Below are 25,342 nucleotides of genomic sequence, written 5' to 3' on the forward strand. Positions count from 1 at the left end.
AGCTTTCTTGAGCTGTTCTCCATGCCAGGCTGGGCTTTTAGGGATGCAGCCACGTAGCTGCCTTTAAAACGCTTCTGTAAGGAGGCCAAGTAAAACGCCCCTGTTTCACCAAGGTGAACTTTGATGCCTTCCTTACTCCTGTTTTGTCATTGATTCCCTATCTTAGATGGACAGATGTTTCTTTACATTGCCTCAGGTGCAGTATCACACAACAGCTAGCAACCCAGAAAGCAGTGTTCCTCTATTGTTTCTGCTTCCGTTGCTTGCTTGAGCTCCTGTCCTCACTTCCTTCAATGACGGAGTATGACCTGGACGTGTAAACCAAATATAGACCTTGCCTCTCCTAAGTTGCTTTGATCATGGTGTTTTATCATAGCAACAAAATGGAAATTAGAACACTTTCCTTAAAATGTTTCTATCAGGTATTTGGTCACCACTCTGGGGCAGCAACCAATAATCTGATGGGTTTTTTTTTCTTCTTTGTTTAGTATTGTTTGTTTGTAAATCAGTTTAAAGACGCACAGAATACAGGTGAGGGGCTTTCCCCATAAGTGGGTGGCCCCGAAACACCTTCCTCACTACATAATATGAAATCAGTTAACTCACAACCAGAAGAAAAAATTGGGGGTGTTTATTTTCATTCAAGTCAGCTGACTATGAATTTTTTCGATTTTTTCCCCTTAATCTGGGAGGCCTTTATTTTGTCTTTCCTGTTTGTAGAATAATTTTAATAGGTGTAGAACTTCAGGTAGACAGGTCGATTTTTCCCATTTTCTCCTGTCATTGTTCCCTTGTATGCCTGTTGCTTCTCTTTGGATGCTTTGAAGTCATCGTCTTTATCTTTGGTTGCCCAGGGCATAATCATGTTGATGTACTCACATGTTTCTTTCAACTTAATGTTTAAATTATTTGTTGCTTTTTTGAGACTGTGTCTCACAATGTAGCCCACGCTGTAATTATACATGTTATAATACATATATTGAAATTTTTCTTTACGTTTCTTCCAATATTACACCTCCTTCCAAAGTCACAATAACTTTTTTCCTTTGCATCTAATGTTATTCAGTTCTTTCAGTAAAACTGGTATTTCAAACACTGTGTTTTTCTTTGAAGTTCGAGCACTTAAAATTTATTTTTAGTAGTTTTTTTCTCTAAAAATATTCCAATTATGCTCAGCTGCATTCATCTTTTTACTTTATGTCATTGATTGTATACTCACTTCTTGAAAGCTTTTGTTTGTTGATTATAACATTGAGACTATCTTTGGTCTTCATCTATTGATTGATTTTTCTCTCAACTGTAGATTGCATTTTATGGTTCTTTCCATGTCCAGTAATTGTTTATTGTGTACTGACTGAACATTGTGGGAGTTACAATGAACTAAATTCTGCTATTTTCATTGATGAGTTGCTTCTTCGGTTTAAAGAATGATTTCATTGCAGGCTAATGACTTTGAGCATATCAATGTTTTATTTTATCCTTTAGTAGGGTATGCCTGTTTGATTTCTTTTGATCTCAGGTTATCCTAGTTCCATTTCTATGCTGTTGCAAAATGCCCTGACCAAAAGCTACTTTGAAGGAGAGAGGTTTTATTTGGCAGGCAATACCACATCATACTCAATAACAGGGAAGTCAAGTCAGGAACTTGAAGATTGGCCAGCATGCTATCCCACACAGCATTGCCTCTAACCAAAGAACTCACTTCATAGCTGAAGTGGTATGGCTGGATCCAGAGAGGGTGCTGCTTCCTGGTTGCAGACAGATTTATACTTAGCTCGCTTTCCTATACAGTGTGCTAGGCTCTCCTACATCATTAACAATCGAGAAAATAATCTACAGACATGACCACCGGCCAATCTAAACTAGGAAAATTTCCAATCCAGATTCTCTTCCCAGGCAATTTTTTGGTTATGTCAAGTTGACAGTTAATGCTAACCAGGACATAGAATCAAACCTTAGTAATCGGGAAAATAAAGTCTCCCCCTCTCCTCTGGCATATCACAACTGAGATTTTTGTCTCTTTGTATTGTTTAGGGCTTAAAAATATTAATTCTTATTTAATGTATGTGTATGTATACACATCTGTATAACATGTGTGTACAGGTGCCCACAGAGGCCAAAAGATGTCATGAGATCCCCTGGACCTGCACTTACAGGTGGTTGTGTCCTGCCTGAGATGGGCACTGGGTACCTAATTGGAGTCCTCTAAGAAGTACTCTTAAGTGCCGGGTCATCTCTCCAGTCCCACAATGAGACTCCTTTCTTTAAATGTTTTTACAACAACCTAACACCTGCTGCTTGCTGCCAGAGATCTTTATATTTTCCCAACATAAGCCTAATGGATGTGTTGGCCCAGTATTTGAAAGCAGCTTACATGGTGCACTCACTAGCTTTAACTGTCAACTAGTCACAACCTAAAGTCACCAAAGAAGACAGTCTCAACTGAGAGATTGTCCAGGTCAAATTGGCCTATGGGCTATTTAGGGGGGGGGATGATCTTGATTATTAATAGACAGAGGAGGGTCTGGCTACTGTGAGTGGCACCATTTCCCAGGTAGGTGGTCCTGGTTTGTCGAAGAAAAACAGCTAAAAGTGAGTCAGTGATAGAGCCAGCAAGTACTGTTCTTCCATGATTTCTGCCTCGCTGTTGTTGACTGAGTTCCTGCCCTGACTTCCCTCAGTGAGAGACTATGGCTTAAAATGTAAACCAAATAACCTTTGGTCCTCTGTGGGTTTTTTTTTTTTTTTTTTTTTTTTTTTTTTTTTTTTTTTTTTTTTTTTTTTTTTTTTGGTCATGGTATCTGTTGCATCAAGAAAATGAAACTAGAACCTATGAAGATATGAAGACTTAACTTTCTATATAGCCTTCCTTTTGGATGTCATCTCTCTTACATTCTGAGCTATGTGCTAAGTCTCAAATCCTGAAACCTCCAACTAAGATGGCTGGCTGTTTTTGTTGGAGTTCTAGGCAGTGGGGAGCCTCAGGGAAGAGGTCCTACATGTATAGGCCTCACCCACTGCAGTTTCCTTCACTCGTGAGTTGAATAACTTCAAGAAAATTCAATATCTGCCAGCTTTGGGTTGTTCCCTGAGTACCATTAGAAAGGTTGATCTTTAATTTTTGTCCCCAAGTAAATTTTATTATTTGCATGCCATTTAATTAAAGTGTAAAGTACTTCATAAGAACTTGAACTCTTTAATTACAAATTGACATTCTCATTGGTTCATTTTTAAATCCTTTAATCTTTTTCTTGTTTTGTTTGTTTTTGTGCTGAGAATTGAACCTAAGACCTTGTGCATAACAGACAAGTGCTGTACCACTAAGCCATGCTCCAGCCCCTCACTGGGGGATTCTAGGCAGGAGCTCTACCACTAAGCCATGCTCCAGCCCCTCACTGGGGGATTCTAGGCAGGTGCTCTACCACTGAGCCACACCCCAGCCCTTACTGGGGGATTCTAGGCAGGTGTTCTACCACTGAGCCACACCCCAGCCCTCACTGGGGGATTCTAGGCAGGTGCTCTACCACTGAGCCACACCTCAGCCCCTCACTGGGGGATTCTAGGCAGGTGCTCTACCACTGAGCCACACCCTAGCCCCTCACTGGGGGATTCTAGGCAGGTGTTCTACCTCTGAGCCACACCCCAGCCCCTCACTGGAGGATTCTAGGCAAGGGCTCTTTTGCAGAGTTATGTGTTCAGCTCCTTAATCTATCAAGTAAGAGAGTTCGAAAATATGTTGAATCCATTCATGTAAGCACTTTGGAAAATAAGGCAATAAAATGTCTGGGGAGAATAAACCCCTATAAATGGATAGGAAAGCAAATTAAATAGAAAATACCAGTGTCTGGAAGAGAGATTTCCTCTGTAAAGTCAGCAAAGACTTTGATTATACTGTATCTGAGCAGCTGCTCTTAGAGAAAAAAAAAAACATGGTTTTTCATAATTCTGGGGTCACCAGTGGGGATTGGAAGAGTTAAGTCTGAACATTTGTTTGCTTATTTGTTCTATCTTTTTTCTTTCTGTCTCTGCAGTGCCGACAATTGAATCCAAGACTGTGCATGCTAAGCAAACATGTTACCACTGAACCACACCCCAGGCCCTCCGTGTACATTTTGGTTCTGAGACATTGCTTCACTAAGTTGTCCAGACTAGCCTGAACTCCCTCCACAACACAGCAGGGTCTTGAGCTTATGATCCGATCATCTTAGCCTCCTACTCCAGCGCAACGGGGATTAGAAAGCTAGACCACCAGGTCCAGCTATTCCTCTGGGTTTTGTGTAGCTTTGATATGAGGAAATTGAGGGTTTAGAATAAGAAAATCAAACAGTTTAGGGATCAAATTTTCTTCAGTTATTTCTATTGCTTTTGGTGTCCATTTGTTATTTTGCATTTCAAATCAAAATTTTAAAATATTTATTTAACTCTGTGTGTGTGTGTGTGGGAGAGAGAGAGAGAAAGAGAGAGAGAGAGAGAGAGAGAGAACCTGTATGCACCATGTTTTTCCATGTGTGTGCCCCTGATATCTTAGGATTCCAGAAGATGGATACCCAGCAGCTGCAAGGATGGGTGGTGGTATGAGTCACCCAATCTGGGTGCTGAGAACTAGACCTGGGTACTCTGTAGGAACAGTAAGCACTCTTGACCTCTTGATCCCCCCAAAGAATATTTTTGAGGCTACTGCACAAGGGAATGTAGGTTTAGGCACCAGTAAGATCTAAACACCAACCGGTTTAAGGAAGTAGAAATTTATTCCTAACTCATACAACAATCTCATGAAATTCCTGGTCCCCAAGTTTGTTTACGCATTACATTCAGCTATCCAGGATGACAAGATTCTGATGTCTTCCTCGTGTAACACCCAGGGCCACACAGGACACTACCATGGCACATAGCAGGAAAGAAAATATGGCGTGTGAAACTGTGGAGGGGCTGATGGCTTACGTGAGTGTAGAGGGTGCTGATGGCTCAGTACGCAAGAAAGAGTATTTGATGTATAAATATGAACACCTGAGCTATAATCCCCAACACCCATATAAAAACCTGGGCATATTTACCAAGCGTGGAGTCATAGTCTCTGTCCCCAAATTGTCAGGTTTGGACACCTATCCTCAAGAAGCCAGTTAAAATGGCCTCATACATACATACATATATACATACATATGTGTGTATACATATATACATATATGTATGTATTCAATGTGACCACATTGGTCATAGGAACAAAGAGATCCAGTGACCCCCCCTCTCAGTCCATCTTCTTGGGTCCTGAGGTGCTATGACAGTTTAAATGGAGGGCCAGAAATTATACGCTCATTTAAGCAGTCTTGATCAAGAAGTGATCCCACCCACCATTGGCCTATCATTATCTGAGCTTCAGTCTCATCCTGTAAGGAGATCAGAGAAGATATAAATCTCTTCCAGAGACAAGTCACCCCTCTGGCTGGAGTCTTTTGCTCATCTTAGCAAATGATTATTGGGGAAATTCCCATTTTGGTGGGGGTGGTCCATTGTTTTAATGATCTCATAGTAAAATTGAAAACCATAAGTGTCTCTTTAGACTATCTTCATTTCTTCAAGGCAAGTTGCAGGCATGGCCCTGTGTGTGTGTGTGTGTGTGTGTGTGTGTGTATAAGCCCCATGCTGTGGGGAACAGGGACAAGAGGCAGGGGGACCTTACTGGTTTGGTTTGCTTTGGGTTTTTTGAGACAAGGCATTACATTGTCCACCTGATCTAGAACTTTAGAGGACAGGAAGTCCTTGTACTCACAGATGAGCACTAGGAAAAGCAGGAACGTCTTCAAAGAAAGAGATGTATCATCTGTTTTCTGCCCAGAAGGCCAGAAATGGATGTAGTCAATGGCCTGGTGGTACACTACTACTATCTATATGACTAAGATCACACCTGCTCCCCCAGGTCCTTACACTCAGGATGGGAGGTAGTTAGTAGCCTAGAGATCCTTTTGCTTTCTGTAGGACCAAGACCATACCAGATCCCCTCCCAGGCTCTTACAATCAGGATAGGAGGTCGTTAGTAGCCTAGTTACCTTTGTGCTGTGTGTAGGACCAAGATACTCAGATCCTCTCCCACGCCCTTAAGATGACAAATCTCATCTGTCTATAGAGCCCATCTTCATGGAAGAAGTGATGTGTACTCTGAAAGACTTGTGATGTAATTAAGCCCTAAGCTTTATTGTACACGTGGGATTGTGTTACACTGGGAAACATTTCTCCAGATTGTACTATACTTTAATATGCTTCAAATAAACTGCATGGTGTCAGACTCTAGAAGTTTGAACCAACACCAGCTAAGTCATGTTAAACCCGACTTTCTTCTTGCCTCTGCTGGCCATGGTGTTTGTAGAGAGCCTTCCCCCCCTCCGCACGCGCGCGCACACACACACACACACACACACACAAACATAAAACTCCTTGAACTCCTGATCCTCCTGCCTCTACCTCCCACATATTGCATGACAGGTATGAAGCACTAGCCTGGCTTAAGATAGAGGACTGGGGTAGCCGAGGTGTGTATATGCCTGTGGTCTAAGTTAACATTAAATCAAAGCCATTCAGAACACGCCAGCTTCAGCAAACATTCAGCAATGAGATGAGAACATTGCAATGAGAACAATATTGAGACCCCTGCAATAAGAGTAATTGTCTTATGTTGATGAATGACCCTGGTGGAAGAGGGTTTGGGCATGATTCATTACAAAATGGGAGCCACTTGGATTACAATGTCTCAGTCTTATGGGTGACTTGTTTTAGTGTGTGTGTGTGTGTGTGTGTGTGTGTGTGTGTGTGTGTGTGTGGACATGTGCTTATGCCACAGTATGAGTGCAGGGGTCGGAGGACAACTTTCTGGGGTTGGGTTCCCCTTTCATCGTGTGTATTCTGGGGACTGAACTCAAGTAGTCGAGTTTCACACGGTCCTTAGCCTCTGAGCCATCTCTCCACAGCCAGTTCCACACCCTGCTCTCTGCTCAGTGCTGCGGGTGTGCATCAGAGCTCCAAGGGCACAGGCTGAGATTTCCAGCTTCTGTCCTAGAGCAAAGCATGGAACCAGGGACACACAGATAACAGTGAAAATAGAGGTTTGGTTAATGAAAGGAAAGACAGTCCCATGTGTTGGAGCAGCTCAGGGAAATGTCTGATGTTCAGAGAGCCTAACCCTCAACAATCCTGATACTTTCGAAGTCATTTATACGGCACCTGCCTTCTGCCACATGTGGAGACCCGTCCTTCACCGGTAGTTCTAGTGGTGAGGGAGCCCCAGGCATGTTGCCAACTGGCCTCTCTTGATGTCAACCCTGATACTGTCCTCTATGCTATCTCCTGCCACTCCCAATACCTCTATTTTCCCGAAGCAAGTGACATAAGCTTCCGTGATTCCCAGTCTTCCAGAATGGTAATAAGCTCAACCGTTTGCATATGACTGAGAGACATGGCCTTCATCCATCCCACTGTCCCAGAACTGGGGGAGGGGACAGGTAGCGGGCTGTTGCTGGTTTGAAAGATTTTTCCAGCCAGAATGCAAATAGCTTGGGATTAAGTGAGAGGAAGAGTTGGGTCAGGCAATGGGAGGAGGGGTAAAGCGGGTGCCGTGCCGGCTGTCAATAAGGTTAAGCACATGATTGACGGAGTCGATGCAGGGAGGAAAATGGAATTTTCCGACGCAGGGCCGGTCACCGCTCCATCGAACTGTGCCTCTGCTTGTCATTTCTTTTGAGGGGAAGAGGCTATTATCTATCTTCACGAGGGTCCCTCTTAATGGAAACAAACAAACAAACAAAAATCAACATACCATCGGAGGGCATGCAACCCTTTTCGTGAAGCCCCTGGGCAAAGAGAAGAAGCTGGAGCTGGTGAGAGCCACTGCAGTCCCTGTCTGCAATGACAACAGTGGCCTTTTCTTCTCACTCCCTCTGAATGACCACCGTGAAGGCAAATCAACAGGAATGACAGCAGAAGAGAGAGCCACAGGGGCTGAACTGTCTGCCAGCTTGAAGTGGGGCAGGGGTGGGGATTCAATGGGTCTCTCTCCTCACAGAGGCCTGAGTCAGCCTCGCTGAGATCCGGTGACATTTCTGTCTATTAATGGAAGAGAGCACATGCTTTTCCTTGCCAAGTGGCGGGGGAGGGGGGCACTCTTTGTCTGCTGTGCTCTTGTTCCATGGCCTGATTGTTTGCAGGGAAAAAGAACACACACACACACACACACACACACACACACACACGCACGACTGAAGCTTCCATCCCGTGATAGCATGCTTGGTTCGGAGTAGCTGTTTAAAACCAGAATGCCTTACCATATTAATGAGCTCTGTTGCCAGATAAATACCTGAGAGGAGGGACTCCCTGGAGAAGAGAAGAGCAAAGCTGAGAGCACTGGGATATGCTGATCCTCGCATGATAGGAAAGCTATTAAGAAAATGGCACATTACATCCCGAGGCAGGGATTTTTTTTTGTGTTAAACAGGGATGAAAATGGACACACACACAACTTAAAGCAGCATACAATACAATACCAGCATTGATGTAAAGTATATGCTTTCAACTAATTATCTGTCTAATATCCTTGTTGTGGGGTCCCAGTGTTGACACTCCTAAGAGAGCCAGAAGGCTGAGGAGGTTGCTCAGCAGGTGCAGGCACGTGTTACCAAGCCTGCTGACCTAAGTTCAAGCCCAGGACTCACATGGTAAAAGGAGAAAACTGACCCCTAAAAGATTTCCTCTAACCACCCCACAAGCCCAATGCCATGTGCCCCCCAACCCACGCACAATAAATAATATGCTATAATTAAAATTAAAGTATTTTTTAAAAGACTCAAGGGGCCAAAGAGACAGTTCAGTGGTTAAGAGTGGTTAAGAATGCTGGTCAATCCAGAGGGCCCGCATTCAATTCCCAGATCTCCATGGGGGCATGCAATTTGCCTGTGACTCCAGTTCCTGGGCATCTGACACATGATTCTGAAGTCTGCAGGCACACAGCTGCCACACACCAATATATGCAGGCAAAATACCTAACTGCATAAAACTGAATTAAGATTAAAAATTAAAACAGGAATCAGAAGCGGGAAGCCAGTGACAAGGAGGTAAGATGGGGTGAGCTGTGGGGCCGCATGCCTGTGTTCCCCACGCTTGAGAGGCCAGGATGATCACAATTCAAAGCCAAACATAATGACGATATGTTGGTGCACACCCTTGTAATGTTAGCACTCAGGCGTCTGAGACAGAAAAAAAGAAAAAAAAAAAACAGTGGACGTGTGACCAATGTGGGCTACATAGAGAGAGACCCTATCTCATCACTCCCACCCCCACAAAAAGGAACAGCGAGAGGCATCTGAGAGGCAAGAGACAGAGACGGATGGACAGACAGACAGACCGACAGAAAAAGCAGTTCTGGAACTTCGATTCATTCAGAATGGGCTCTGGTGAGTCCTAAGGTGGGTGGGATGGTGGTGGAGAATACAGATCAATGCCTGCAGGGCTTCAGTTGACTGGATGGGGTTAAAGGGATGTAAGTAAGCCTGAGCGCGCAGTCGTGGGTGAGTCATCCACATCCATCCCCCGCTATCTAAGGCTCAAGGAACTTAGTGGAAGAGTGGGCAGGAAGAGCATAAGGGCCCATGGATGGGAGAGGAGCTGTGCTGTGCTTGCTTCCTGCAGCACCTGTGGTTACTTGCACAAGACCTACACAGGATCAAGTCAATAAACATCTCAGCATGAGTAGGAGAGGGGACATGAGGCCCCACCCATATAAGAGGACCTCTTGGTAATTGCTGGGTTACAAGAGAAGGGAATCACTCTCCTTTGAACATGTGATCACTGGTAGGTTGCCCATACCCCAGCGGATGGACACACACACACACACACAACACACACACACACACACACACACACACACACCTGCATATGGACAGCAGTAATTGGACTCAGGGGCTTACCCATAACAATTTTAAAAGCACGCAGGAGTGAGACGGCGTGGGAGGATATGATTTATATATATTATATAAATGTGGGGAATTTTCAAAATCTAAAGAATGTTACCTCAAAAAGAAGCCTGCAGACGTCTGTTGAATGTGCTGTGAGCTCACTATCACTCCACTCAAACGGTTTCCTCATCCAGCCCTGCGGCTGCGCATCTCTTGCCTGTGAGGAAGGGGCTGGGTGAATATGGACCCTGGAACCCACAGTTCTGTGCAGGTGAACGTCAGGAAGGCCAACGGAGCGTCAACTACGGAAGCCTCCGGACCAAGCTTACTGTTCTTAGAACAGGACTGTGCTTGTTTTGTTTTCATCTGAGGATTTCATTGTTGTTTTGAGAAGGAATTTCACTATGTAGCCCAGGCTGGCCCTGACCTCACAGTCTCCCTGAAGCTCCAGAGTGCCTGGGTCACAGGTATGTGATATCATTGGTCAGCACTTTCTTCTAGCCCATGGCTTCTCTGCTCATTCTCACTACAGTGCCTTTAGTACAGCACACACTCTCTCAACGTAAACTCATATTTCTGTAGATCCTGAATGACTGGGCTTTCCTCAGTCATAGCTGAAGTAATCTGGCTCTTTGTTTGATCTCTGTTTTTGCTTGGTTAAAGTATTATCAATTAATATATCCTTTTTCTTTCCATTCCTTCCCTTTCGTTAACATCCTTCCTTCCCTCCTCCTTCTCTCTCCATCTCCTTCCAGTCCTTGTTTTTCACAGTACTGAGGACAGAACCCAAAGCCTAGTATAACAGGCCAATGTTCAACCACAGATAGAGCCACATTCATACCATAAGCACAAAAACAGACTTTGGCTCAATTAATTGTTACTGCCCCTGTTGTCCCACCATGATTGAAATTGGAATTCTATGTACACTCAAAATGGAATTCCTCCAGTTTTGCAGAAAAGAGCAGGCATGCAATTAACTTTCCTGAGAGTTTGGTTAAGCAATTTGCAGACTCAAATCCATGATGGGACCTTAAGAAAGGAGGCCAGCAGGAGCAAAAGTATCGTGGCCCTAGGTAGTAATTTGGGGTCTTTAAATGAAAGCCTTCAAATCTCAAAGTCAAAAAGAGGGTCCTGGTTCTCACAGGTTTTCAGAAAGGCTAGGGGAAGGTCCTAAGTGACCTAGTCTGTGTGGCCTCTGACAAAGAGGAAGTCCAGAAACAAGAGCACAAAATTCTAATCCAGGTATCAGAGATGCTGGTCTTCCTCACAGGTATAAAGAAGAGAGAGAGAGAGAGAGAGAGAGAGAGAGAGAGAGAGAGAGAGAGAGAGAGAGAGAGAGAGAGAGAGAACTCTGTGAAGGCTACAAGGACACAACGCTTACAGGAGAAAAGACCACATGGTGGGGTGTGGCCTGATTTCTGGGGAGAAAATAGAAGCTAAAGGAACCATAACCTAATGCATTCATTTATGTCAAATATTATGGCTTTTTTTCTTTCTTTAATTTGTTAACACTGGGAAAGTAGCACAGTCACAATGAAAGACCTTTATCTGGAGTTGGATCTCTTAACACATGTGCTCTTGCAGTGACATGGTGTAGCCAGTGGTGGGCTCCCAAAGACCCGGTGAGTGCAACGGGCATCCACATATATGATGATGCTTGGAGACCCATTGGCTGGGATATAGACGAGGCTGGAGGAGGGATGAAGGAAGTCATGGGAGAATCCGGGTCTCTTTGATCCCGGATCTCTTTGATATTAAGAAACAGTGGATCTTTAATGATTTCCTGCCAGTTACATATTCTATGGTTCACACATCTTCCAGGGAAAGAAGCAGAGAGCAGAATTAGCTGGGCAATCCATAACGAGCTAAGTACATTAATCAGCTTTCAATCACTGTAACGAAGTGTGCGAGGTAATTAAGTTTATAAGGAGACAAGGTCTGTGTTGGCCAGCACTTTAGAGATTTCAGACAATGGTCAGCTGACTCTATTGCTATTGGGTCCACGGCAAAGACCCCACCCCACTCCAAAGTCAAAGGAAACAGGTTTCGAGTCAAGTGACATTGTTGTGGACATAAACAAGGCTGCTGGGACTGCTCACCCAACCTCTGAATAGCTCCATCTGCATTCTGCCTTTCCTTCTGATATAAACACTGTGGGATAATGGCTTGGGACCCATGAGAGGATGGCTGGCTTTCTGTTTCCCTCAGTGGAGAGTTGACGTTTCTTTGAATAAATGGATAGATGGATGAAAAGATGCCTTGCAGGGGAGATATGGTAGAGCTCAGATCAAATACACAAACTTGCCTGTGGGATGCCTGATAGCATTAGGGGTGATTGACATGTACTGGATTCTGAACTGTATTTCCATTGATGTGATCCAATATGAGAGTTTTGATGGAAAAATAGACAACGGGGATCAAGATAGGTCTCTATAAAACATCACAAGTCTGGGTGGTCAATCCCCTCTAATGGGAGACAAACATAAACAGTGAATATATTTTAGTTTCAATGATTAAATTCAGACAAACAGGAGTACTTTAGGAACTTAAGTATGTCCCCTGGGAAGGTGACAACAATATATACCTTACTTGACTGACTAAAAATAAGCAATATGGCCCATTCTCATAGTTTCTAAGCCCAAGAATTCTGTCTACTCATTTTGCTGGCACTTATAACCTCCCATCTTAGCTCTTCGTACGAGAGCGCGTCAGTGGATTCTCAACTGCGGCAACAAAATGCCTGAGATGATTAACTTTGGAGGGGTAAGGCTTATACCGGTTGATGTTTCCGAGGCTTCAGGCCATAGTCAGTTAATGCCATAACTACCGGGCCTGCAGTAAGAAAAGTAGAGAAAGACTTCAACTAGTGGGGATCAGGAAGCAAAGAAAGGGGAAGAAAAGGGAAATGGCTTCAGTCTATTATTAAAAGCTCATCCCTCCCAAAACCTAACATCTCCTTCCACTATTCTACCTCCTGCAAGTTCCGTGACCTTCCCCTAGTGCACAGGATGGAGGTCAAGTCTTTAGCTTGTGGATGTAAGTGGACACCACAGATCCAGATCCATGACAGTGGAAAGGGATGTAGCACAGGAGGGAGTAAACCAGATGCTATGAAGCAAGCAAGCAGCATCACAGCGTATCATAAAGGGGCATCGAGCTTCCTTCGGAAGATATCTAATCTCATTATCTGGATCAGTTACTTTTCTCATTGCTATGGCAAAACTCCCTGTCAACTTTCTCTAAACTTTCAAAAGCAAAGGCTTGCTTCGGCTCACAGTTCGAAGGTATAGTCCAGCACAGCGAGGAAGGCATGGCAGGAGTGTGAGTCAACCAGGCTTGTGCATCTGTGATGAGGGGGCAAAGATGGATGGTCCTGGTGCTCAGTGGCTTTCTGCTTCTCATTCAGTTCAGGACCCCATGGGTTTCACTTACCTCCTGCAAGGTGAATTGTTCCTCCTCCCTTAGACCTTTCCAGAAATGCCCAAAAGTATGTTTCCCAGGTGAGTCTCAGTCCTGACAAGATGACAGTCAAATGTAACTACCATGGGGGTGATTTGTCTTTCACAGTTGGTTACAAGGTGACCCATGAAGGACTCCCCCAAAAGTGCTTCGCTGAGAGTCTCTAAGCAAAATGAATCTATAAACAAAACAGTCTGTTCTTGTTCAAACCATATGTTATACATTTATTTAGAGTGCATGCACACACGTGTGTGTGTGTGTGTGTGTGTGGTGTGTGCAATGTGGCACAAGTGTGGAGGTCAGAGGACAACTTTTCAAGCTGATTCTCTCCTTCCATCACGAGTCCTAGGCTTGACAGGGAGCACCTCTACCCTCTGAGCTATTCACCAGCCCAGAACTTTCAAATCAAATCCAGTTCTCATTAGCCTCCCTATTTTTAGATAAAACCTATTGGCCTACAAAAACTAATAGCGTTTTTGAGCATATTAATTGTATAAACACAAGCCCCGGGAGAATGATTAAACTACTTAAGACAAAAACATCTCATTTCAAGCTTTGGAGAAGTGCCCTTTCTTTAGATAGGTAATGTTATGCTTATCACAAATGTCTCATCCCTATCAAAGCAGATTCCCCTAAGGATCTGGGTTGGGCAATGTTTTGCTGACCCAGTTCTAATTGCTCAGCACATCTTGGAAGAAACAAACGTATCTTTATTTTGAAATACTCTATAATCCATAATCCTTGCCTAATGATTTTACTAGTTTGTTTTAACATTATAGCGTCAATTTGTATTGAAAGAGATTGGAGAAAAAGACTCTTACTTACTGACAGGATTCAGTTGAGAACATCATCCAAATGTGTCTCCTTGTCACTGAAATGATAAATTTATTTCAGAAGTAATTGGTGGAATAAAAAAATGGAGTTCCCTGAAGGGATTGCTGTAGAATTTTCTTAAGGGCAGTGCACAGTATATGATCAAAATACTCTCCTTTTTAGCTCTGGTCACAAGTGATATGGGAGCTAATTTTATTCAATTCTATGTTTAATAAGTCTCCCTGTGTGATTTCTCTGAGCACTGAAGTTTCAGAAATCACTGCTCTATTATTTGACTTTCCAACGTTACTAGGGCATTTTCTTCTCTTTTCTTAGGAGAGATTTATTAATCTAGATCTAGTGTTCTCATTCCATGGATGTTAAGATACTACAGGGTGAATACTTGTGTATCACAAAATTCATTGTAAGACTCTGTTATGTATCTTTTCCTAAGAAGACATGAAAAAACATCTCTTCACTCAGATAGGGCACTAACTTCACACCAAATCAATGATTCTAAGAATCTTTGCTAAGTCTTGTTTAGCAAAGCAGCAAGTTGATTGGAGTTATTTGTAATAGCATGGATGACTGAAATGCCCAACCCAGCAGGAGTGGTAGCTCACAAGTTTTATCCCTGGAACCTCCTACACAACTTGCTAGTAGGTGATTCAATCACAGCCTTCTCTTCTGAGCACTCATTATTGTCTATGTAACTTTGTAGAGGGGCCTTGTGAGTCTTGCAAGTTCCAGGAGCTTTCTAAGATTTGTGAGTTTTTTTTACTTCCTGAACCTTAATGGAAAGTTTCAATTTGCAGGAGATTAATTATGTAACAAGTTCTAACTCCCAGTGGGCTGTGTTTGGAAACTGGCCCTTTAAGGGTTCATAAGAGTTAAGAGAACTCTCAAGGATAAGACCATGATCTTACATGATCAGTACCCTCATAAGAAAAAACATCTGTTGTAGAATATTATTTTAAGATTTGCTGAATTTGTTTATACTGTGGAAATTTGTTCAATGACGCAAGTTCGTGGTGCATTCTTTTATGCTGCATTTGTTTAACTCTGTGAAGCTGTGTTATTCTGCTTGTCTAAAACATCTGATTGGTCTAATAAAGAGCAGAACAGCCAATAGCAAGGCAGGAGAAAGGCTAGGCGGGGCTGGCAGGCATAGAGACTAAATAGGAGGAGAAATCTTTGATGAGAGAGATCAAGAACAAGAGAAAGCAGAGGAGAGGAAGACTTCAGGACCAGCCACCCAGTTACACAGCAGGCCACGGAGAAAGAAGTAAAGAAAGGTATACAGAAATAAAGAAAGATAAAAGCCCAGAGGCAAAAGATAGGGGGGATAATTTAAATTAAGAAAAGCTGGATAGCGACAACCCAAGCTAAGGCTGGGCTTTCATAAGTAAGAATGAGACTCCGTGTGATTTATCTGGGAGCTAGATAGTAGGAGCTACAGAGTAAAGAGTAAAAACAACCAACAACGGACATCAAATAATGTACTCTTTTCCTCATAAACAAAGAAAATAAGAGGTGGGTGAACAGAAAGCTGTGGATAAGTCAAGGAAAAGGATTTCAGAGAGACCTTAAATGTGTATTTCTGCAATCCCTAGAACCAGTATAAAGGAATTTTTGCTACTTAAGCCACCCATCTATGATAGAGCATTACAGTAACCCAAACAGAAAAACACATCATAAATTAATTTCATATTGGATAGTAACCAGTTAAGTTTTGATATGTAAATACTTTACTTTTAGTTCAGTTATTGTTGCAGTATTTAACATTAAATCTACACTTCTCCCTCATTCACCTCAGCAATTTGCAAAACATCAAAATTGGAAAAATAACTTTAATGTGCTTTGTTTCTTTATATTATATATATTCTTCAGGGTTGTAAAAGAATGTGATGTTTATTTGCTAAACCATTTTAAATTCTGGGGAGTCAAGACCAGAGAGCTTAATTATTATAATATCAAAATTGAAGTCCAGATCCAGGGACATTCTACCATGGATTGTTCAAGGGCAGGTTTATTTTTATATCCATTATATTTTTTTGATTCTTTACCATCCTGCTTATTAGCACACAGCTCTAGCCTTCTCTGTTTTGTTATGCAGTGTAAACTGCCACCCACTGGCTGCCATCCACTAAGTAATTGCACTGTAACTGATGCATCTTAAAGAACTGGGGGAAAAAAAAACTAAGCATGGTGATGCATGCCTGAAATTCCAGCATGTGGAAGGTAGAGAGAGGCAGGAGTATCAGGAGTTCAATGTCATCCTCAGCTACATCGTGAATTCGAGGTTAGCCTGCCTACATGATACTGTATCGATACACATAAACACACACACACACAGAGGCACACACAAAAGAGACTAAATTAAGTAAATCTAAAATGACTTTTTTGTTTGGTCAGTTTTTCTTTTGTAAGATAGGATCTTATGTAGTATAGGCTGCACTAGAACTCACTATGTAGGTCTGAGCTCTTAATACTCCCACCTCTACATCTCACATGCTTGGACTATAGCCAAATGCCACAGCACCAGATGCAAATTCAGATTTGGAACCAGCCAGTTTAGCTCTCCCACACACTCAGATAAGCACATAACTTTTATGAAGTTCAGCTTCTTGACTGTAACCAAAAGTAGGCTGTTGTGTGGTGCTGTCTTGGGGACGTGAACACAGATGTCTGCTCACTCCAGAAAGGGGACCAGCAGCAGACAAAAGGAGGCCACCGAATCCCAACTTGGTGAACCCATGCATTTACTTGGGTTACTTAAAGGAGTATGTGGGAGGAGTTACTTGTGAGCATGTGGAAAAGGGTTACTTACATGACTATGAGGAGGAGTTACTTACAAAAGCAGCAACAACTCCAAGGCATCTGCATTACTGAAAGCCCAGCCTAGCACAGATAACTGCTCAGAAAACACAGGAATCTTAATCTTTCTGCACAACTTGTTGGCAGATCAACAGGTCAAAGAATCTCTTCTCCTCAGACGTCCTTAGGAAGAAACCTTGTGAATCTGTCTGGTAAGTTTCAGGGACTTCCTGAGACCTGTGAGTTGTTTACTTATTGAGTCTTAATGATCATCCGTTTAGAACCTTCTGAGCTTTAATGGGTTTCCCTCCAGGAGAGAATGTTTCAGTTTGGAGGCAAGTGAAACACAAGAATAAAACCTTAACTATGGCCTACTACGGCACAGTGATGGCCATTTCCACCAAGCATGTGAAGTTATGTCTAGAGTGTCCAATAAAAGTCAGTGGCCTGAAACTCTCATCTTCTTTTCCCATACAGCCAATCACAGCCAAGGGGAATGGTCACCTGACTTCTCAACTGCTCTCTATTTTCATAGGATCAGCACAGTTTGACCTACCTCATGATCATGAAGCAGGGCAGGAAAGCAGGACAAGAGAATAGAGGTGTATCTGGTACAGTGGATGGGTTGGGCATCAGAGGACAGATGCATAGAGTAGAGTGACAAGAAGATGGGAAATCAGATGGCAGAGCTGGGATCTAAGTTGTTAGAATGTGGCTAAGTTGTTAGAATGCTTGTTTAGCAAGAATCTAGCCCTAGATTGGATCCCAGCACTGCGTAAATAATGTATGGTCATACATGTGTGCAATCTAAGCACTCAGAAGGTAGGAGCAGAAAAATCAGAAGTTAAAAAACATCTTCAATTACATACTGTTTGAAGCCAGCCTGAGCCACGTGAGACCAGTTTCAAATGATTAATACTGAAATGGATATATTTTAAAAATAGAAGTTGGAAAGAAAGCTTCTGTATGAGGTGAGTCCATGAGCAGCTACCTAAAGTAAATGCATGCACTGAAAAAGAAGAGCAGACATATATGAAATACACACACACACACACACACACACACACAGACACACACACATTTTCATATTCGCAGGTCTTATATACAATCCCAGGACTCAGTCCCAGGGAACAGAACTGTCCCAAATGAGTGGACCTTCACACTTCAATTATCACAGTCAAGACAATCCCTCATAGACTCGCCACAGGCCAAACTGATATTGGCAATCCCCTCACTGAGATGCTCCTTACAGGTAATTGTAAGACTGTGTCAAGCCCACAACTAAAGCTAATCATCACACCCTCTGAATTCCATCTCTAATCATAGATGGTCCCACTTCGAACCCCTTTTAAGATTTCTCTTTTACATAATATGTTTGCAACAATATTTCAGGACCTATCAGCTACACAGCTTTTGCAATACTGATAGGGAAGATGAAACACTGGTTATTTTTCTTCACCGCTTCCTTCCAGGGTCCCAGATTTTACTCCAGACAGAATTAAAGAAGGCCAGTTTTCCAGGCAGTGGTGGCAAGCTGAGGTCCTGTATCTCCTTTTGTATCGTTACTACTATCATGACAGTCATTTGAAACAGGGTTTCATATATCCCAGACTGGCCTCAAACTTGCTATGTATCCAAGAAAGACCTTGATCCCCTGATCCTCCTGACTCCACCTCCTGAGTTCTGGGATGGCGGTTGTGTATCACCTTCCCATTTTATGTAGTGCTGGGTATAGAACCCATGGTCTTGTGGGTCTTAGTCATTGGGTATGGAACCCATGGCCTCGTGTGTGTTAGTGAAGGATTTTACCAATTGAGCTCTGGCTCTAGCCCATTATCACTGTTTTTTTTCTTGGGACCTAGAGCTTGTAGCCTTCCTGCCTTTGCTGCTCAAGAATTAGGACTACAAATCTGTACTATCATTATTATGTCCAGTATTATTTATACCAAAAATATGTATTCTGTAGAGTCTTGCTTATGTTTATGATTTTAAGTAATGCATTCAAATGCCCCTTTCTTCGTATGTACACTTTGGCAGATATTCTGATTGCTTACCACAGGGACATCTTTCCCACTCCACAATGCTCTCTTCGTTACCCAGCTTCTGTAAGATACAGCGATGCTTTTCCACGAGCGAGACTGAAGGCACAGCATTCTTTCTCAAAACCTGAATGAAGGTGTCCTTGCTTTATCCATTCTCAAATTTGAGCTCGAGTCAACAAGCAGAAAGTGAAAACCATTCATTCATTGTGGCTGCATAAATTTCCAAGTGTGCAGAGCTCGAGGGTGTTCTGGGATCACATTTCATCCTTGGGAGTAATGCCTGTCAAGAGAATAAATTCTCTGGCATGTAGACTAAAGTGATTTATCTCTGCTTTACAGGGAACACTACTGGTGACTCAGAAATACTCCTGTTTGGCTTCGCTTCGTCGCTGGATACTGGGTTTTTCTAATTTGTCTCCGCATCCTTCTTTCCTCACCCTCCTTTTCTTTCTATTCCTCCCATCTTCATTCCTCCTCTTTCTCTTCCCCTGTCCCCATTCTCCCTCTCTCTTCCTCTATGCCTCTGCTCTCCCTTCCATCCCTTCTCTCTTTCCTTCTATCTTTCTAGCCTTCTTTCCTTCCTACCTCTTCTATCCATCCATTTCCCCCTCCATCATTCTTCCCTTCTTTTATTCTTCCTTTCTTCATTCCTTCCTCCTCCTCTATCCCTCCCATTCTGCCTTTCCTCTTCTTATCCTTCCTTATTTTTCTTCTTCCTTCCTTCCCTTCTTTTTCTTTTCTTTCTTGCTCCATCTTTCCTTTCTCTTTCGTTCTCTCTCCTCCCTTCATCTCTTCCTTTTTTCTTTTATTGTTTTTATGGTGCTATACGTTTTTATCTGCTAGCCGATCTTCCTCCCCTCTCCCCTTCTACCCTCTCCTGTGACCGCCATGCTGCCAATTTACTCAGGAGACCTTATCTTTGTCTCCTTCCTATTTAGATCCATGTAGGTCTCTATTAGGGTCCTCTTTGTTGTTTGGCTTCTCTGGGGTTGTGGATTGTAGGCTGGCATTTGTTTTATGTCTAAAAACCACTTATGAGTGAGTACATATAATATTTGTCTTTCTGGGTCTGGATTACCTCACTCAATATGGTTTCTTCTAGATCAATCTATTTGTCTGTAAATTTCACGATGCCATTTTATTTATTTATTTATTTTTATTGCTGGGTGATACTCCATTGTGTAAAACATACCACATTTTCTTTATCCATTCTTTGGTTGAGGGGCATCTAGGTTATTTCCAGATTCTGGCTATTATGAATAATGCTGCTATGAACATAGTTGAGCACATGTCCTTGTGGTACAATTGAGCATTCTTTGGGTATACACCCAAAAGTGGTATTGCTGGGTCTCAAGGTAAATTGTTTACTAATTTTCTGAGAAATTGCCATACTGATTTCCATAGTGGCTGTACAATTTGCACTCCCACCAACAATGGAGGAGGGTTCCCCTTACCCTGCATCCTCTCCAACATAAGTTGTCATCAGTGTTTTTGATCTTGGCCATTCTGACAGGTGTAAGATGGAATTTTAGAGTTGTTTTGATTTTCATTTCTCTGATGGCTAAGGATGCTAAGCATTTTCTTAGGTGTCTTTCAGCCATTTGAGATTCATCTTTTGAGAGTTCTCTGTTTAGATGTATACCCCATTTTTATTGGATTATTTGTTTTTTTGATGTCAAGTTTCTTGAGTTCTTTGTGTATTTGGAGATCAGTTCCCTGTCTGAAGTGGGGTTGTTGAAGATCTTTCACAGTTCTGTAGGTTATTGTTTTGTCTTGTTGACCATGTTCTTTGCTTTACAGAAGCTTTTCGGTTTCAGGAGGTCCCATTTATTAATTGTTTCTCTCAGTGTCTGTGCTGCTGGAGTTATATTTAGGAAGTGGTTTCCTGTGCCAATGCATTCAAGTTTACTTCCCACTTATTCTTCTATAAGGTTCAGTGTGGTTGGTTTTATGTTGAAGTCTTTGATCCATTTGGACTTGAGATTTGTTCTTGGTGATAGATATGGGTCTATTTGCATTCTTCTTTATGTTGATACCCAGCTACGTCAGCACCATTTGCTGAATATGCTTTCTTATTTTCATTTTATATTTTTAGCTTCTGTGTCAAAAGTCAGGTGTTTGTAGGTGTGTGAACTGATATTTGGGTCTTTGGTTCTATTCCATTGGTCCCCCTGTCTGTTTTTAAGGCAATACCAAGTCATTTTCATTAGTTATATAACTTTGTCGTAGTCTCAGAAGTGCCTGGTCTGTTGTCTATTCCCTCTGCTTAACTACATTTTATTTGTTTTCTAAAAACAAGCTTTCTGGTACTCCTCAAGTCTTAGTCTACCCATCCATCAGCTGCCTTGGTTCTGTCCTGAAACTCCTCGGATTTTTACTCTATAAAGTCCAACATCTATGGAACAGCTCAATGGAATACCTGCTCAGAGCTACTAAGTTCTTCATTTCTCTCCCTCTTGCTGTCAGCATCTTCTAGCCTACGTGTCTAGTTGAAGGTCCAGGGTCTGCACTCCGGAACTCACAGCAGCTGGGGTTGCCTGCAAAAGACCTGAACAAAACTGAGCCTGCCAACATTCTGCTGAAGAGGGAGCAGGTGGGAAGGAGGGTCAGAGGGCTCCATGCAGGATCTGTAGATAATTGGTAGTAGGTAGTGGAGAAGGGCTCAGAAGTTCTCAGCCCTCCCTGAGAATCTATGGTAATAAATAATGGAGTAAGAAGAAATATTTTCTTTAGTCATGTGCTGCTTGGTAAGGTGGCCATGGTACTGTATTTAAAGTCTCACCCATGCACCCATGTATGAAAACACCACAATAAAACCAATTGTTATGTATAGAAAGACATGTTAATAACAAATCTTTTTATTTTTGTTTTTGTATTTTTTGAGACAGTTTCTCTGTAGCTTTGGAGCCTATTCTGGAACTAGCTCTTGTAGACCAAGCTGACATCTAACTCACAGAGATCCGCCTGCCTCTGCCTCCCAAGTACTGGGATTATAAGCATGTGCCTCCACCACCCGGCAACAAATCTTGAAAAAGAAGAATAGAAATGTTGTACTTTGAGTACCTGGGGCAAGAAATGGAACTCTTCTTGACTGCACTCATTGCACTTGGCTTCACTGAAAAAGATGGGGAATGGGGAGGTCAGGAGGAAGAGGAGGTGAAAACACACATTTTCCACCTCCAGAAATAAATGACTTCCCACCCTTTTCGCAGGACATTGTCAAGGACTCTAGAAAATCAGATGTCTGTGTGCCCAACTTGTGTGTGTGTGTGTGCGTGTGTGTGTGTGTGTGTGAGAGAGAGAGAGAGAGAGAGAGAGAGAGAGAGAGAGAGGTGAGTCATTAAAGAAATTGTTCAGCTAAATAAAGAATCTCATTATGTGAGCTATTTTTATTCTTCAAATGTCTGTGCCCCCCCCCCCCAGGTTCCTACTGGAATCTGACAATCAGGGTTGAACTTCACTGTTAGCTTCCATTAGGCAAATCAAGCAGGAAAAAGAGAGCAGCAGCTTGACCTTGGTGGGGAGCTGATTCAGCAGGGCTAATACTCCAGGGCTGGAGGGGGCCAGAGACCAAAGGGTTTAATTAGTCCAGGGAGGTGCTGTTTGCTCCCCCAGAGGCGCCACCCCTCCCGGTCACCCACTAGCCTCTCAGCTGGGCCTCCTGCCTCTGGTCTTATCTGCCGGCCTCTGACTATCAGGAATGCAGGTAAAGCAAAAGACACAGACAGCAGCAGACAGAGGATGCAGCAGACAGAGGATGCAGCCAACCCGGTCAAGGGCATTTCCTGAAGATGGGCTGACTCACATCCATTGACTGTCTCCCTCCCTGCAGTATTTGTTCACACATTATAAGCAAGGCTTTTCCTCTCCAGGGAGACCCAGACTGTGTTGGGATCCAAAGCCACCATGACTTTTTTTATTCCTCAGGGGGACAGTTCCTCCCCCGTCTACCTCCCCTGCACACTACCCCCATCATTACGCAGACAGCCGTTCCTTTAGAAATGAAATCAGAGCTGGGGAGATAGCTCAGTCAATAAAGTTCTTGACAGGCAAGCATGAGGGTGAGTGTTCAATTCTCCAGAGCTCATCTAAAAAAACCTGGGTGTGGCAATGCATACTTACAATTTCAGTGCTGAGGAGGTGTAGGTGATTAGCCAGGGCTTGTGGCGGGGGGGGGGGAGGTCAGTCTGGCTCAGTGGTTCTCAAACTTCCTAATGCTTTGACCCTTTAATACAGTTCCTCATGTTGTGGTGACTCCCCAACCATAAAGTTATTTTCATTGCTGCTTCATAACTGTGATTTTGCTACTGACCAGTGTCTCAGTTCCTAAGACATGGGGAATATGTATTTTCTGCTGATGACGACCCACGGATTGAGACTACTGACCTAGTGGATCCAGTAGGCTCCTGGTTCAGTGAAGGATTCTGTCTCTAAATATTAGGTGGAAATTGATTGAGGAAAATATCCTGTATTAACTTCTTGTCTCCATACACCACACATACACACCATACTACACACACACACACACACACACAAAATCCTCATGTTAATTATTGAAGAATCATTCTGACTGAATTGTAGAGAAAATTCAGAGACAGTGGTTCTTCCACCGATGACTATAGGTTCTAGAAGATGCTAAATGGAGAACGGGACCATCAGTAAAGGTGGTCCAGCAAAAAAAAAAAAAAAAAAAAAAAACCACCTAATTGAGTTGAATAGACCACAGGCAACTAAAGTATAACACAGAAGATGATACGTGCAATAAAGGTTAAGAGCTCTGGGAGCTTGGGGAGTTGGGAGAAAGATGACCCACTTCTAAAAACAGAACCTTTTGCGAAGTATCCTTGGAACTGGGTTTGAAAGGTTGATAGCAGGATATAATCAGATGGGGAGGAAGTCTCTGATCTCCCAAACTTCCCCTGACTCCTACCCAGTGTTGTCTTCACAGAGTATCTCATACTCCATCTCAGAGGTCATTGGAGATCTTCAGCTTTAGTTGCCCCTGCGGAGATCCACCCCGCCTCCTGCCCACAGCCACTCCTGCCTCTTCATCTGCTCTAGTGTCTGGGAATGGCCACTGTGCCCTTCCCCTCCTCTCCATCCCTGCCAATGGATGGGTACCCTGGGGCTGCCACAAAGGATCCTCTACTAACATTGCTACCTGCTTCTTGCAGCTCCTCCTGGTCCACCATTCACACCGGGGCAGAAGACGGTCATCTCGGTAGTTCTTGTGTTTATTTCCTCGTGTGGAAATACACGGTTTCTTTCTGTGGGTGTTTGGAGGTGTATTATGCGCGTGGTGGCTGGGGGTGTATGGTGCATGTTGCCGTGTGTGTGCTCAGAACAGTATGTTCCAGAAGAGGATGCCAGATGTCCTGCTCCGTCACAGTCTCGCTGAAACCTGGAACTAGACTGGCCAGCAAGCCCCTGAAATCTTGCTGTCTCTTCTACACTCCGACTCCCATGGCACAGGGGTTGGAGGTGAGCCCATGACTACATCCAGATTTTTATGTTGGTACTCGACATCTGAACTCAGGTCCTTGTGCTTGTAGAGCAAGCTTCTTACCCACAGAGCCACCTCCCCAGCCCTCATGTGGTTTCTTAAAGTACCAGTATCTTGTGGTATCTTGTGGTATCTCTGGATCTTGCAGCCATTCATTTTAGGAATTTGGGCTAACCACCATAGGATTGCCACCAGGAAATGGCTCTTCCTTGCTGAAAACCAACCCTCATCTTAAGTCAAAGTGTCACATCTAGTGTCTTTGTGGGCAAGGTGTGGTCATTTGCATGAGAAATGTCCCCCTCCCAACACCCAACCCCTAATTGGGTGTTTGAGGAACATTATGGGTACTTTAGGAAGTGGAACCTTGCTAGAGAAAGTACTTCACTGGAGATGGGATTTAAAAGTTTATAGTCTCGGCCGGGCGGTGGTGGCGCACGCCTTTAATCCCAGCACTCGGGAGGCAGAGGCAGGCGGATCTCTGAGTTCGAGGCCAGCCTGGTCTACAAGAGCTAGCTCCAGGACAGGCTCTAGAAACTACAGGGAAACCCTGTCTCGAAAAACCAAAAAAAAAAAAAAAAAAAGTTTATAGTCTCATGCCACTTCCTGTCTGCCCCCCACTTCCTGTCTGCCCCCCACTTCCTGTCTGCCCCCACTTCCTGTCTGCCCCCACTTCCTGTCTGCCCCCCACTTCCTGTCTGCCCCCCACTTCCTGTCTGCCCCCCACTTCCTGTCTGGAGTGGCTGAAACTGTGTTGAGCAGCTTCCTGTGCCTGC

This window comes from Arvicola amphibius, chromosome 10 (genome assembly GCF_903992535.2).
Source record: "Arvicola amphibius chromosome 10, mArvAmp1.2, whole genome shotgun sequence".
Taxonomy (NCBI): Eukaryota; Metazoa; Chordata; class Mammalia; order Rodentia; family Cricetidae; genus Arvicola; species Arvicola amphibius.